Below are 15,829 nucleotides of genomic sequence, written 5' to 3'. Positions count from 1 at the left end.
CGTCTGGTTCCCTTTGGAGCCAGGAGCGGCGTGGAGTGGCAGGTAAAGGCGGCGGAGGCAGGCCCCCCTCCAAGTGACGTCAGCATCTGGGACAAAGTCTACCCTCCCTTAACGGGAAGGGGGAGGAGGGATCAAGGAGGCAGGTGCTTTTGGGGTGGGGGGGAGGAAGGATAGCGATGAGAGGTGGCAGGGTGCAGCCAGCAGAGAAACGTTCCCCACACCTACACCCACGCACAGCCCGTGTGTTTAAAGCACATTTAAAACACCCCTCTCCCCCTCCTCCAATAATTAGCTGCTTCCTTTCATCTTGATCCTGGGAACTGTAGTTTACCCCTCAGAGAGGTGCCGTTCGCACCACGCTTAACGAAGGACAGCTCCCATCCCAGGGATTCCTTTGGCTGGAGGGAGGCGGAACGCGCTCGAGAATGTGCTTTCCGTGAAGCGCATGCCCTCCGCCAGATGTTTCAGTGCGCCTGTGATCGCCGCCACTCAAGCGCACGGTTAGGGCATAACCGTGCGCTTGAGTGGCAGCGATCATAGGCTCAGACAGGTCTCTGTTTTGGGCGTCGCCATGGGGGTGGGAGAGAGAAGGTGTTCCTCTCACACACAGGCACCCAAGAACGCCCCTGGCGCCGCGGTCTTCCTTCAGGTCTGGGGCAGGCGTGGGAGGGTGACGATTTGAAGAGCGGAGCGAGCCCTGAACAGAAGAACTAGTTTGTTTGATTGATTGATTGATTGATTGTTTATTTGACTGATATCCCGTCCTTCCTCCCAGCAGGAGCCCAGGCCGGTTAATATCCTGGCCAGTTTTTTACACACAGGAGCCCTGTGCAAGAGTATTTAACAACCAGCGTGGGCATTTGACAGTCTGGTGTGTGAGTGAGAGAGAGAGATTGTGATGACTGGACGGTTCTTCCTTACGGGATGAAAGCAGGATCCGGCCACACACAAAGTCCGCTGTGGTTGCACAAGCTTCTCACAAACTCTTAGGCAATCGCAACGCGCGGCTCCAGTCACGTCGACTTGAAGTGAAGCCCCGTTGTATTCAACGGTGCTCCATCCCAGCTAAGGGTGCGTGGGACTGCAGCCGAGCAGGAGCACGACCTTATGCCCGCTTATTGACGCATTTACCGCACAATCACAATGCACATTTAAAACTTTTGGCTTTCCCCCCCTCTCCATACTTATCCTCACAACAGCCCTGTGAGGTAGGTTAGTTTGAGAATTTGTGGTGGCCGGCCCCAAGGTCACCCAGTAATATTCATGGGCCTGCGTTCGAAGATGACTTTGAAACTTCAACTGGTCCAAAATCCAACAGCCAGATTACTGACTGGGGTTCCCTTTAGAGCTCATATAGCCCCTGTTTTAAAACAGCTGCATTGGTTGCCAATTCATTTCCGGGCCCAATTCAAGGTGCTCATGTTAGTGTTTAAAGCCCTAAACGGCTTAGGTTCCAAATGTCTGAAACACCCCCTTCTTTCCTACAGACCTTCTGGGGTGCTGAGATCAGCAGAGGGGGCCCTTTTGGTACTTCCGCCACCCTCGGAAGCTCGGGGGGGTGGCCCTGGAGAGGGCATTCTCTGTGGGGGCCCCTAAGCTGTGGAACTCTCTCCCCACCAAGGTGCGTCTGGCAACTTCATTGTGCAACTTTCGGCAAATGCTGAAGATGCACCTCTTTACCCTGGATGTGTATTTTTAGGACCCACCCTATTTTCTGTGATGTTGTTTAGGCTCGTTTTTAACTGTTTGCAATTATGTGTTTTAAAATGGTTGTAACCCACCCTGAGACTTTTGGGTGAAGGGCAGATGATGATGGTGATGATGATGATGATGTTGATGATAGCTGAGTGAGGTTGGAACCCTGGTATCCTGGGTCCTAGTCCAGCCGTTTAACCATTACAGTACATCATAGATAGATAGACAGATACTGACTTGGAAGAAAGGTGTAGAAAAGCACAGCCCAAATGATCACCTGGCTGGAACACTTTCCCTAGCAAGAAAGGGTAAGGCAGCTGAGGCCTCTGAGTTTAAGGGAAGGAGGACTAAGGGAGAAGGGACATAATTCTGCATGGTGCAGAGACAGTGTGTCATTTCTCTCTCACACACACATAAACATAAAATTAGAACTTGGAGTCATGTTTTTGTGATTTTTTACTATGATATATTGTATTTTATCTTGTTTGTTCACCGCCCTGAGAGCTATTCTGCTCAGGGCGGTATATAAATTGAAATAATAAATAAATAATAATAAATAAATAGAACTTGGAGTCATCCAGCGACCCAGAGATTCAGGACAAACAAAAGAGAGAAACTTCACACCATGCATCATGAGTTTATGGCACGTTCACTGCCACAGGATGCAGTGGTATTAATGAGGACCGCTAGCTAAGGTGGCTTCAAAAGAGGAATAGACGAATTCATGGAGAATGCGAGTCTGTCCCTCTGTCATATAAAACCAGAACTCAGAGGACACCCAATGAATTCAGGACAGACATCTTCTTCACATAGTGCATAGTTAAAACTATGGGATTCACTCCCACAAGAGGCAGTGATGGTCACCAACTTGGAGGGCTTTTTAAAAGGATTAGACAAATTCCTGGGGGAGAAGGCTATCAGTGGCCAGCACCATGAGAACTCCAGCCACGATGGCTGTGTTCCACCTCCACTGTCGAGACAGCGAGGCTCAATGCAGTTGCTTGGAATTGCGGGAAGGGAGAGTGTTCATGTCCTGCTTTCAGGCTTTCTGTAGTAGGCGTCTGGTTGGCCTCTGTGAGAACAGGATGCTGGACTATGAAAGGCCACTGGCCTGATCTAGCAGGGCTTTTCTTACGTCCTTATAACAGGCCACATCGCCCCCCCACCCATCCTACTTCGTGCCCGCCTCACATGCTTTTGCCTGGCTGGAGTTTGGTCCTGGAACTGTGACAGTGCCTTTTGCTTTCCTGGATGGAGGAGAGAGACGTGCGCATCTAATAGTTCAAAGGTGAGAGTCTATTGCCCCGCCCACTTTTGCCTCTGGCTGCCCCACCCATTTTTTTGCCCTCTGTCACTATCATGCCTGTCACTGGCGTGTGGCCCATGTTTGCTTAGGAGTAAATGTGGCCATCAGTCTGAAAAAGGCTTCCTCACCCCTTAGATGCGCCTTTGGTCTGATCCGGCAGGGCCCTTCTGATGTACCTGATGAGGTTAATTTTTGGCTGGTTCTTGTCCTGCGTTTGCTGTTTTGGAATCTCTCTCTGTCTCTAACTGGAGGTGGGGCAGCTGTTCATAAGTCTGAACTACATATGTTGTTGGGTGACCCCCAGCGTTCAGAGGCTTTGTGTGTGGGGGTGAGGGTATATGTCACCATCTGCTTCCTAGTGTTTCATCCTGTGTTTCCTTTCATATGTGCTTCCCAGATCATTTTTGTTGTTTGCCATGTGATTTTTCTTCTTCTCATGCCTTTATTTATTTATTTCAGGCAGGCAGCTTCCCAAAGCTCAACATTTTGGAGCTAGGATTTGCAGGATTCTGTGGGCTGTATTCAAAGTAGCGCTAAAGGGAATGTTCCATCAGTGCAAGGATTTTTTCTTGTGTAATTTTCCCTTCTCTTCTTCTCCCCCCCACCCACAATCTGTTCTGGGTTTCCCCCCAACCCTCCAGAGCAGATTTGGCACTGGTGAAAGAGGGAAGAGAAGTCCTGTTGTGCTAGTGGTAATCCTTGCACTGATGGGGCAGTTTAGTTGAATACCACCCTGTGGTGCCATGAATGGGGAGCACCATCGGGTGTCAATTTATCTCCCCACTCCAGGAAGACAATAGCTCATCTCATGCTTCCAGACTGGCTGAACAGCCTCTGAACATGGGCAGAGTGAAATCCTCCCCCTGTTGATTTATTTATTTATTTATTTATTAAATTTATGAGCCACCATAGCAGGCAGGGCCAAGACTCAAGGCATATGTCACAAATTTTTATATAGCTAATGTATATGTATATATGCCTCTAGGAAATTAAGATGGTGGGTGGGCAGAGTCTCACTAGCTATGTGATTTGCTTAATCGGGCAGCTGGCCACCCATACTACAAAGTTTTTTTAAAAAGCACAAACTTTGAAAAACTAAATTAAGTTTTTAAAAAGGGAACATAAGAAGTTGCCTTGTACTAATAGGTAGAGGCTGGCAGAGAGGAGACTGCACGCCATCCTACCCACCATTCAGCCCCAGAGTGGTTTAACAATCAATCCCTCTTTCAAAGGAACTCTGGGAACTACAGCTCCCAGGATGCTTTGGGGGAAGCCATAACTTTTGAAGTGGTATAGTAGTGCTTTAAGTATATGTGAAGCAGAGGAAGAGGTAGGTTGCATTGGCATACACGGCTTAGGGTTAAACAACCTCTTTTATTTTGAAAAATCCTGAAGTCCCTTTATTATAACCAACCAAATTGTCATAAAATAGTGAGAAAGCTTTTGTGTCCAACAGAACTGTTCATCAGGCTGAATGTTAGGCAAAGTAGGAGCGATGGGGGTGGGGGTGAAACTGGCTTGATACTGAAGCTACATTGGTCAATAATTCATTTTTGTTGTATATTTTAGAACAGGCTGGAGAACTTGTCTGGAAGCCCTCTTATACCACAAATGTTAGGGGGGATTATCCCACTTTTGTTGCACTACAATGCAAGAGTGTCCCTCCAGATGGCAATAATGCAGTAACACTGAAGAAGCATTGCAGAACAATCAATAAGGCAGAATGATGTGTGGATGGTCCAGTATAAACCCACCACTAATCAGAGCTTGGAAAAGTTACTTTTTTTTAACTACAACTCCCATCAGCCCCAGCCAGCATCGCCGCTGGATTGGGCTGATGGGAGTTGTAGTTCAAAAAAGTAACTTTTCCAAGCTCTGCCACTAATGCACTATTATTGAGTCAATGACATGTTGCAGAATACTGCACATCTGGAGGGGGGAACCCACCATTCTGGAGGGGACCCTAAAGTTCTAGTCATGTGCTTGAATCCTTCCTACAAAATGCTGACAACCTGGAGGCACCCCAGGCGAGACAGCAAAGGGGTGGTTGAGAAAGTAATCCTTCCATCTTCACATTTATTTCTTTATCGGTGAAGAGGTTGTCTGACTTGATATGCGCACATCCAGCTTGCGAGTCTTAAAATGGGTTCACATGCCTTTTAGGTTCCTTTTTCAAGTTGACACAGATCACGCTATGCAAACACATCACTTCCTGCTCACAATCTATGGCTGAAGGCTGGATGCCACCACAGAGGCTTTGTTTTCCTCTCCTCTCCTGTGGCAGATGAAGAGCAGGTGCCAATGCCAGGCTTCTCCCCCACACACACACACATACACATATTCGCTTTCTCTGTAGGAGGGCACAGAGAGAATTGGAGGTGCATTGCACAATCTAAAGGGCATTATTAGCAATGTTTATTTTAAGAGAAGAGGAAGAAATGGCTCGCTGTGGAGAAGGAGCCTGGGCAGGAAGCAGGTTTCAAACAATAAGGGAGCTGTTCCAGTGCCACAAGGCTTGTGTGTTGCACTCGTGTCCATGCAGTTGTTGTGTTCTTCCTTGGGAGTATGCTGAGAGCCTCCCTCTTGCTTCACAGGGACCCCGTCTTGGATACAATCCTCTCGGCGCTCACCAGCCGAGTTTGCAGTGGGGGAGGGCGGCTCCATGTCAGTGGGGCAGTAGAACCCGCTCCAGGTTTTAGTCTGAGCTTTCAAGGCACTGTCCAGGGTGCTGAAGCACTGAGTAAAACCTGGAGTGGATTCCACTGCCCCACTGACATGGAGCCAGCAGCTGTCACTACGAGTTTGGTATCAGAAGAAAGGTGAGGCCTCAAAAAGCGAGAGAGCTATCAGACAGCTAGGACAGCTTCCCATGTGCGCTTTGGTGGTTCCTTTTATGCAGATCAGGACACACAGCAAAGGGGTTAGATGCCCCTTATTCCTGAATAGGAATGGGAATCTGTCCATTTTGGTCCCCCTCCATTTTTCATTTTTGCATTTTCTTAAGTTCAGTTCACATTTCCAAGTCATCTTGTGATTTTTTAAGGCCTCATGAAAATTCATCAGCATTATAGCGCAACTTTCTCCTAAAATACATATTTTGGTATGCAGTTTTGCCTAGTGTACACATTTTTGCAACTGTTATATTTCAGAACATACTGCATTTTTGTGTGTTTTATTTGCTAATACATGCAATTTTTTGCACATTTTACCATAGTATGTGTATTTTGGAACACGTTACTTGCTGGAGAACTGCACTGCAAAATCTGGAGAAGTGAGAATTTCGAAGGATGGCCATGTTTCAGTTCACATATTGTTTTGCAGAGTGCGAATTAGGTTAAGTTCGCCTGTAAACGTGAACTGAATCAAATTTCTCCCCATCCCCTATTCCCGAAACACACCTCTAGATACTGTGGAAGCGAAATGTTGTCATGCTATCCAAAGACGTGTTACAGGAAACAGAGGTATTTATTTAGCTCCTCTGTATAATCAGCCCGTCTTCATGGTCAGGAGCATCGCTCAGCCAGAAATAAAGCCCAAATCATCTATTGCATGGATCTTTTACATAGGCAATAGCCTATATAGCCATTGTATAGGCTACTTCATCAAATTGTGCATCAAATAATTGATTTAGCACTGTGTGGTGTAGATTTGTGTGGTGGTGAGATTTTCCATTGCCTCTGCTTAGGATCAGGGAGTGTGATCCAGTGCCTATTAGATTTCAGCAAGTGGGATCTGCAATGAAATGTTGCAATATATTCTTATGTAAGGGGAGGGCTACTGTTCAGAGTTTAAGCCAGCCATCCTTCTGCTGTTTTCTTTTCCAAATGCCAGTCAACATTCCTGGCCACTAAGCATGCTCAGTCCCTACGAGGCTGTTTTCTGAGGATGGGGGGGCTTGCCCACTTAGATTCACCCTTTTTTTCACTACTTCTGCAAACTTTAGGGTTCCTCTGAGCATGCACTTCAGATACTTCCTACTTGCCCCCATAATCCTATCGGCACTTACTCCCTGAGTTTGCTTTTAGAAGAAATGATTGTACTTACACATTTGATGCCAAAGGTACTTGCATATGAATCATCAAGCATTATCTGGAACTCGGGGTCCAGGGGAGTAGTCTTGTGATGAAATTGACAGCAAGTTCAGGGCTGGCAAAAAGCAAATGCTTCTTCACACAATACATATATGAACGTATGGAATTTACTGGCACAATATGTGGTGCTGTCTTGTGGATCAAAAAAATGGATTAAGAATATACAGTAATAACACAAAAAGAGCCTACTGGATCAAGCCAGTAGCCCATCTAGTCCAGTCTCCTGTTCTCACTGTGGCCAACAAGATGCCCACAAGCGCTCTCCCCTCCTGAGTCTTCCGGCAACTGGTTTTCAGAAGCAAACTGCATCTGACAGTGGCAGCGGGGCACAGCCATCATGGCCAGTAGCCACTGATAGCCTTTTCCTCCATGAATTTGTCTAATCATCTTTTAAAGCCATCCATGCTGGTGGCCATGACTGCCTCTTGTGGGAGAGAATTCCATAGTGTAACTATATGCTGTGTGAAGATTAGAGCCAGGCCAATCCTTGGAGGCTGTTAGCCATGACAGCTAAATTGATGCTGCTTGTTACAGACACAATATACCCCTATATACCAGGTGCTGAAAACAGTGAAGAGACCAGGGTGGGGAGACTGACTGTCACCTTCACACCAGGTGTGAAGCATCTGGCTGATTGCTTTTGGAACCAAATGCTGGACTGGAAAGCTCGTGTGCTTTCCGTATTGAACTAGAATCATAGAATAGTAGAGTTGCAAGGGGCCTATAAGGCCATCAAGTCCAACCCCCTGCTCAATGCAGGAATCCAAATCAAAGCATTCCCAACAGATGCTGTCCAGCTGCCTCTTGAATGCCTCCAGTGTCGGAGAGCCCACTACCTCTCTAGGTAATTGGTTCCATTGTCATATGGCTCTAACAGTTAGGGTTTTTCCTGATGTCCAGTTGAAATCTGGCTTCCTGCGACTTGATCCCATTATTCCGTGTCCTGCACTCTTGGAGGATAGAGAAGAGATCCTGGCCCTCCTCTATGTGACAGCCTTTCATGTACTTGAAGAGTGATATCATATATCCCCTGCTCTTCTCCAGGCGAAATATGTCCAGTTCTTTCAGTCTCTCCTCATAGGGCTTGGTTTCTAGTCCCCTGATCATCCTTGTTGCCCTCCTCTGAACCTGTTCCAGTTTGTCTGCATCCTTCTTGAAGTGCGGAGACCAGAACTCGATGCAGTATTCAGGATGAGGCCTAACCGGTGCTGAATAGAGGGGAACTAATACTTCATGCAATGTGGAAACTACTGTTAATGCAGCCTAATATAGTGTTTGCCTTTTTTGCAGCCACATCACATATGTTGGCTCATATTCAGCTTGTGATCAACAACAATTCCAAGATCCTTCTCACATGTCGTATTGCTGAGGTTCAAACCTCAGCAGGTTCAAACCCCTGCTCAGCCATGAAAGTCACTAGATGACCTTGGCCCAGTCTCAGTCTCTTGGCCTAACCTACCACACTGAGTTGTTATGTGAGGATAAAATGGGGAGCCAATTGTGTACACCATCTTGAGCTCCTTGGAGGGAAAGCGAGATATCAATGTAAAGATCAATAAATAAATAGATGGACCTTTGGTCATCTCTGACCCAGCAAGACCCATTCTCATGTTCTTTCACTCAATGGATTTATTTGCATCCACTGGAGGCACATCTAGACTGTCGTTGTTTTCACATTAGATTCAGCCTCACACTGGCAAATTCAGGTTCCGTGGTTATAATAAAAGATTGGGAGGTCTTGCATAACAAGCACCATGCATCACCCAAAAAAATCAGATTTTTTGTGATAAGGAAAGCGATGGGGAAATGCAGTGAAAAGTGTGGGATAACACTTGCCCAGAGGCAACGCTGTCTAACTTCCCCAAGAACAAATCAGACTGAGTGTGCATTAAATAGCCAGCATCGCCTAATCTCCCTGCAAACAAATCAGGATGAATGCTGAAAAAACAGGTCACGTGGAAGCGCCCCGTAGTATCACAGAGCATTTTTTGCAGTCAAAACATGGAGGAACTTTAGTACCCTTTTGCTGTCATGAACTGTAATCGAGGGCTCTCTGGCAAACTAAGCTGTACTTTAACTAAAGGTGACGAGCAATTGTGACAACTATTATTTATTTATCCTACATTTGTATGAACCATCACAAGGCCTTATGATCTTTGGGGAAGGAGCTATTGGTGGTGCCGCCGCTGGGTGCTGGCTGGCTGGCATTGACCCATAACAGTGCTTTCCCAGTAGTGGGTTCCTCATTTGTGGGATGCCCTCCTTGGTACAACGTGTCTGTTTCTGTTATTATTAACGTTCAGGAGGAATTTAAAAACATCCCTGTGTTCACCCAGGCATTTGATGAATGAAATATGCTGCTGCTGGAAACCTTGACATGATTTGCTATTAGGATATTTGATCGTTTTTAAATATTTTCAGGTATTTTTATTATTTGGCTGTTTTGTTGTTTGCCACCCTGGGCCAGTTAATTAGTTGATTGGTTCATTAATAAATAATATATCACTTTTCCTCCAAGGAGCTCAAGGGAACATGCAGGGTTTTCCACGCTCCATTTTATCCTCACAACACACCTGTGAGGAAGATTAGACTGAGACATAGTGAGCAGCCCAAGATCACTCAATGAGCGGCAATTTGAACCCTGGTCTTCCTAGTTCAACACTCTAGTCACTACACCACACTGCCATATATTTCCTTTTGCATCAAGCAAATACTTCCCCCCCCCCAAAAAAAGAAACAGTAGGCTACAGGTTTTGTTTGTTAAAAACTTGCTTACTATTGGCAAGAGCATCCATTGAAATTAATGGTGGATTCTTCCTAGCAATTGCATTTAGCAGCAAAATATTCCAAGGTTGACCACCTTCAAAAAAAAAGAGGTTCATTATTCCTCCAGATCTACCCCAACGCCCTCCCAACTCAGGATGGAAACTAATGTTGGAAAATTTGCAGGGAAACAGAACTTCAGTGTTTAAAACAGCTTTGTAAAGCAGGGAAGTTTGAAAAACACTCTGGATAAACAGCAAGACTTTTTATTTGTCCTCAGGCAATAATACGTCTGATATTGACATAATATGAATTTGGCACATACAAGGGGGAAAAGACAGTTAAACATTGTGTATGTCAGTGTAACCTTTAGGAAAAGGGTTTCTTCTAAACCTTTACAATTTTGGAAGAAGCTATTGCTGCAACAGCCGATTCAAAAAGTTGCCAACTGACCGGAAGAAGACAGACTTAGGAATATAAAAAGCTGCCTTGTACCAAGTCAGACTATTGCTCTATCTAGCTTAGTATTGTCAACACAGACTGGCAACAGCTCTCCTTTAGACAAGAGTCTTTTCCAGTTTTACCCAGACATACCAGGGATTGAACCTGGGACCTTCTACCTTCAAAGCAGACTCTCTGCCACTGAGTTACAGCCCTGCCACATAGGTTTGCCAGGTTCAGGGCCTGAGACTGATCCTGTATCTTTAGGAGAAGAGAAAGTCAGCCAAGTACAGGTGTTCTTGCAACACTGTAATGGGAAAAACCACAGGGTGGAATTCTCCCTTTCCCCTGCACAACTTTTAAAGATGCAAAAGACCTCTTGGAGGCTGGGCTTGGCAACCAAGCAATTCTTAAAGAGATCTTTATTTATCTCCTCCAGTCATATTGCCTGCCTTTCCCCCTTGCTCCTGCCATCTCCCCTCTCAACTATTGGGTCCTGCTCACAGCAAACCTCTTAACACAAACTTATAGTTAACAGAATATAACACATCTTCCTTCTTTATATTAACCAACGTCGTATAGCTGGCTGCTGAAAAACTGGGTAGCAGGCACAGCAATCCAAACGGTAGGAAGCCAGCAGAAGAGGAGCTGGCAGAAAGCTCCGTGGCATCCATTTCCCATTCAAGAACCACTGGCCCGGCTGAACACCAGCTCTGTTGGGACCTGCATGCATGAGGGGGAAGGAAGAAGCTGGCTCCCATGAATCAGCTTCCCAGGGAGTAAGCACTCCCTGTAGACACCCATTGCAATTTTTTTTACTCTGCTGGTCCAATCTCTATGTATGGATGTGAAAGTTGGACAGTGAAAAAAGTGGATAAGAGAAAAATCAATTCATTTGAAATGTGGTGTTGGAGGAAAGCTTTGTGCATACCATGGACTGCAAAAAAAGACCAATAATTGGGTGTTAGAACAAATTAAATCAGAACTACTATTAGAAGCTAAAATGATGAAACTGAGGTTATCATATTTTGGACACATAATGAGAAGACATGATTCACTTGAAAAGACAATAATGCTGGGGAAAACAGAAGGGAGTAGAAAAAGAGGAAGGCCAAGCAGGAGATGGATTGATTCCATAAAGGAAGCCACAGACCTGAACTTACAAGATCTGAACAGGGTCATTTATAACAGATGCTATTGGTGGTTGCTGATTTATAGGCTCGCCATAAGTCATAATCGACTTGAAGGCACATAACAACAACAACAAAAACCTCTGCCGGCCTTTTGCCCAGCAGAGATTTCGGGCAGATCGGGACCCAGAGGAGGACTCAAAACATGAGAAGGATCTTACGTAAGTCCCCCCCATGCCCCTGGAACACCCTTCTTTTGGGGCTACCACTGGCTTCCGCCAGCTCTCTGTCTGCTGGACTGGCTATCCCCCAGGGACCCTCGGCGGTGCCAGCAGGGTCCTAGCAGTGCCATGGCTCAGCTGCACCAGGAGTCTGCCAGCTCAGCCGGGGGCCCACTGCATCCAACTCCCCCCAGCCTGGTAGAAATATGAGCTGGATTGCACCCATAGTCCTGAAATCTTTTTGGTGGTCTTCTGTCTCAACAGCCCCTCCTGACCCCTGTATCTGAAACATGATTATTTGACAACTGATCTGCTTGTACTGACAATTTCTCACATCTTCTCCCAGTTTCATCGATAGATCCAGATCAGAATAAGAATCAAACTCTTCTTCTACTTTTTCTGTCATGCATACTTGGGACAATCTTCTACTTGCCACGAGTCAGTATTACAGAATGTCCTATGATCTCTTTAATTTGTTTAAGTTAAGAATATTTGGATTGTCTTTTTCTAACCCTTTAGAGCAGTTGTTCTCAAACCAGATCTCCTGTTTGAAAGATATGAGGTCTTTTTCTCTATGTACCATTTGTATTTTTGTTGCTTTTCCTTCACACAATTGCGAATCTTTTGCATTGGATAAAGGAGTCCAAGATCTTCCACTTAATAAGTTTAGTGTTCGCTCTGCATCCTCTCAACAATTCAAAATGCAAATACTCCTGTAGTAGAATGAGTTGTTCTGTGAGCAAATAGAGTTCCCCAAATTTCTTCCTTCCAGATTTGTTGTAGACTGGATAATTGCAAACTCTCCTTCACTATTGCATTCATTCTCTCAACTAACCCATTTCCTTGTGGCAGATACAAGGAAACAATTTTGTGTCTTATTCCATTATTGCAAAAGAAATACTGTCCAGTTTCAACAGATATCAGATGCTGCCCATCATCAGTCACTATTTCTTTAGGAAGTCCTTCCCTAGCAAAAATGGAAGCCATGAACTGAATCACTTTGTAGTCACTTTATCAGAAAATGAAAGTTCAGTCCACTTAGAATAATAGTCAGTGATTTCAAACCTTTGCTTAGCAGGTTGACCTTCATAAGGACCCATTATATCCAATCCTCATTTTTCCCATGGGCCAGTGGAATAGTCTACCAGAATTAATGGAGTAGGAGAAATCTTTTGGAATTTATTATTTGTAGTACAAGCCATGCAATGCTGAACGACTTCCTCAACTTGTTCGTCCATTCCTGGCCAACAAAGATTTTGTTTGAGCTGCCTTTTAGTCAAATTCATTCTCAGATAACGTTCATGGGCTAAGTGGATAAATTTTATTTATAGTGATGTTGGGACAACCAAATGACTGGTCCTCATTATCCAATCATCAATTATAAATAATTCACTAGCTACTTATCTGTAAAGAAGAAGGTGTTCAGGTATTTTCTTCATTTATGAGCATACTTTCATTATATAAGCTCTGAGATCAGTAAGTGTTGTGTCAGCACTTATGAATGCTCTCCATTCAGAAGGAGTGATTGCTCCTTGGGTAGAAGAGTCTATTTGTGCAATCACCATTTTTCCATCCTCGTCATCTACCACATTGCCCTCTTGGCTTGAGACTGGAAGCCATGACAAGCAATTGGCAGTGGAATTCCAGGCACCTGGTAAATATTACATTTGGAAATCAAAATCCATCAATTTAGTGATCCACTTAGCAAGTCTTGGTATTGCTCAGCCAGATCCTCAACTGGTTGAATAGAGCAGACAAAAGTTTATGTTCTGAGCACAAAATAAACTTTCCACTCCACAAATATGTCCTGAAGTGTTGTACAGCCCCAAAACACGCCAAAGCTTCTTTTCCAATTAATTGCTCTAGAAGCAAATGCAAGTGTAACTTTCATTTTTTAAAATGGGTTAAGATTGCACCCAGCCCATAACTCAGATGCATCTGTTGTGAGAATTATTTTTCTGCTGGTATTAAAGGAAGTAAGTGCTAGACACTCTGACATAGCCAATTTGATTTCCTAAAAACTGTCTTTGCAAGTTTCATCCCACTGGAAGGCTATATCCTTTTATAAAAAACAACCTGTTTCACAGACTTGGAGTAATACAACGTCCTAAGAAGGACCATAGCATGACTTTATTCTCAGGATCTGGTGCTTTTTTTATAGCTTCTACTAAGACCCACTTAGGAGGTATGCCCTTCTGAGACATTGTGTGCCCCAATTATGTCACTGAGTTGGTACAGAACTGGCCACTTTTGTGTGTTAACCACAAGACCATGTTGTCAATTTTTTCCCCAACACCACTTTCAAAACAGTATCATGTTCCACAACCATTCTGCCATATACTAGAACATCATTCTAGAAGTATGTGACATCTGATATATTGCCAAATATTGCATGCATCATTTTTTGAAATACAGAGGCTGCTGAGACGAATCTGAACGGCATTCTTTTAAACTGAAATAGTCCTTCTGGAGTGATTAATGTGGTGAATTTGCAAGAACTTGTAACCAAAGGGATCTGATGATATGCCAAAAACATATCCAAAGTTGTAAAGACTGAAGTTTCTTTCCCTCAAGGTCAGCAGCATCTCATTGATGTTGGGTAAAGGATAGCAATCTGTGACAATGTTAAGGGTTTACATCTCTCAAGTCTATGCACATGTGAAGAGATCCATTCTCTTTCTGTATCAAGACAACTCATTCAGGTAAGTCAGCAGGCTGTATCATGTTAGCTTTGCACAACTTCAATATCTTTTTCCTTTAGTTGTTGCTTCAATGCGATAGGGACTTTCCTCACTTTATGTTGTACACACACCACATTAGCTTTCAACTGAGTTTTATGTTTGAAATGCTTGGCAACACCAATATTGGGTGATCATGTCTGAATATGGCTCATTGTTCCCTTGTAATACAGGATCTATGCTATTAGGGTCCAAAATCATGTGAAGAACTCAATGATTCCATAATGTTATGGAAACTCCTTTTTTTGCAACATACACTTTGCCTTCTGCAGTACAGCCCTTATATTCCAGAGTATATCCACTGATGACAATAGATCCTCCATAACACCTGGGTTTTATTCTGGCTTGGGAAAAAGTACCTGGTGTAGCTGAGCACGAATTATGGTATAAGGAGATCCTGAGTCAGCTAACACCCTGAGTTCATGTCCATTTATTTTCACCTGATAGTGTGGAGATGTTTGATGGGTCACTGTCACACTTAAAATACTGTCCTGAGGCAGTTCATCCTCCTCCCTGTCAACTTTCACCAATGCTTGCATAGCAGACTTGCAGGCTTTGTCAAAATGTCCTTTTTTGCGGCAATTGTTGCAAGTCACCATTCTGGCAGGACATCAGGTTTGTGGTGTGGATCCCCACAGTGATACATAGGAAGGCACCTTATACTGAGTCAGACCATAGGTCCATCTATCTCAGTATTGTCTACACTGAATGGAGCGGCTCTCCAGGGTTTCAAGCAAGCAACCTCTCCCAGCTCTACCTGGAGATGCCAGGACTTGAACCCGAGTCCTTCTGCATACAAGGCAGATGCTCTATCAAAGAAGGGTTACAGAAATAACTTTGCCCTGTACATTTGCCTCGCATGGCAGAACTGGACTATTTTTTCTTGGAGATATTGTCTTGAACTGCCTGCAACTCCATAGCCTGAGAAGCATGTGGGATTGAACAGCCAGGTTTGGCATAGTGAATATCATTCTCAACCCTTCTAACTATTTAAACAGCAGTATTCAAAGTAGGCTTCCTTTCCATTAAAAGTTCCTCTTGAAGTTTGGAAGAAGAGGCTTTCATAACCTCCGCTGCTATCTTGCCAAATTCACAGGTAGCACTCAGGGCACCTAATACAGTAACATGTTAATCTGTTGGCTCTCCCAGTAGCTGAACCCTCGAATAAAATTTGTACCGTTTAGCAATTATGTTCACAGGAGGATTAAAGTGATCCTCCAATGTTTGGAGAGCTCCTTCATGAGGACTTGCATCCTGAGCCACATCCGCAGGGGAGGGCAGATGATGACTAAAGATCCTCTGTCCTTCTGGGTCCAAGCAATGTTCAGCAAGGGTTACATCAATGTCCTAGATGGTAAGAAGATAACTGAAACAGGAGGCCCTCCGCTGTTTCCAGAGATTCCTCTGGGGTAGGAAGGAAGGTGATGGAGACAGGTGTTTCATG

This window comes from Rhineura floridana, chromosome 11 (genome assembly GCF_030035675.1).
Source record: "Rhineura floridana isolate rRhiFlo1 chromosome 11, rRhiFlo1.hap2, whole genome shotgun sequence".
Classification (NCBI taxonomy): domain Eukaryota; kingdom Metazoa; phylum Chordata; class Lepidosauria; order Squamata; family Rhineuridae; genus Rhineura; species Rhineura floridana.
Note: the sequence above shows the minus strand (reverse complement) of the source record.